General features: G+C 48.0%; 1 pseudogene; it reads left to right on the top strand.

Annotated features, from left to right (window-relative positions):
- The first annotated feature begins 274 nt into the window (after positions 1 to 274).
- On the top strand, positions 275 to 392 carry LOC126253903 (5S ribosomal RNA; annotated as a pseudogene).
- The last annotated feature ends 746 nt before the right edge of the window (positions 393 to 1138 follow it).

The raw sequence follows: 1138 nt of genomic DNA, 5'->3' as shown, positions 1-1138 counted from the left end.
TGGGTTGGGAATTCATTCCGCACTCACCTTATTCACCTGAAATTGCGCCCTCTATATTTTCAGCTTTTCCGCTCTCTGTCGAACAACGTTCAAGGAACTTCCTTTCCGGATCAAAATGCGCTCCGAACATGGCTTAACATGGCTCGACGAGTTCTTCGCTTTAAAACCACGTGATTTCTACAGTAGCGGAATCGAGAAGTTATCCCATCGTTGCCAAGCTATTATAAATTGTGAAGGAGAATATACATATTAGATGACTAAAGTGTTATGTGTGGCCAACGGCCTTGCCGCAGTGGTAACACCGGTTCCCGTCAGACCACCAAAGTTAAGCGTTGTCGGGCTGGGCTAGCACTTAGATGGGTGACCATCCGATCTGTACAGCGCTGTTGGCAAGCGTGGTGCGCTCAGCTCTTGTGAAGCAAACTCAGGACCTACTTGATTGAGAAGTAGTGGCTCCGGTCTCGCAAACTGAAATACGGCCGGCAGAACGGTGTCTGACCACTTGCCCTCCATATCCGCATCCAGTGATTCCTGTGGTCTGAGGATGACACGGCGGCCGGTCGGTACCGTTGGGCCTTCATGGCCAGTTCGGACGGAGTTTAGTTTAGTTTTTTAAAGTGTTATTTGTACCTGTTGTGTTTATGATTATGGAAAAACGCTACCAACTTTTTGCACCAACCCAGTAGCATTGACTCGCATGCTGTGCAGGACCGCGATTCATCGCTGAACACAATGCGTCACTGTTCATCAGCAATCGATGCTCCTCGGTCAGAGAACCTCTGCAAATGTAGCACTGTGGTGTTATATACACGGGACGGTAATTTACTTGTCTACAATGCCGGCCGATGTGGCCGAGCGGTTCTAGGCGCTTCAGTCCGGAACCGCGCTGCTGCTACGGTCGCAGGTTCGAATCGTGCCTCGGGATATGGATGTGTGTGATGTTCTTAGGCTAGTTATATTTAAGTAGTTCTAAGACTAGGGGACTGATGACCTCAGATGTTCAAGTCCCATAGTGCTCAGAGCCATTTGAACCAGTTGAACTAATCTCCAATCAATGGTAACGGGATGGAACACCTATAAAATCGTCACCAGATGATGATGAATGAAATCTATTTATACAATGAAGAGCCAAAGCAAC

Source organism: Schistocerca nitens, chromosome 4 (genome assembly GCF_023898315.1).
Source record: "Schistocerca nitens isolate TAMUIC-IGC-003100 chromosome 4, iqSchNite1.1, whole genome shotgun sequence".
In the NCBI taxonomy this organism is placed as follows: Eukaryota; Metazoa; Arthropoda; class Insecta; order Orthoptera; family Acrididae; genus Schistocerca; species Schistocerca nitens.
Note: the sequence above shows the minus strand (reverse complement) of the source record. Positions and strands in the feature narration are given on the sequence as shown.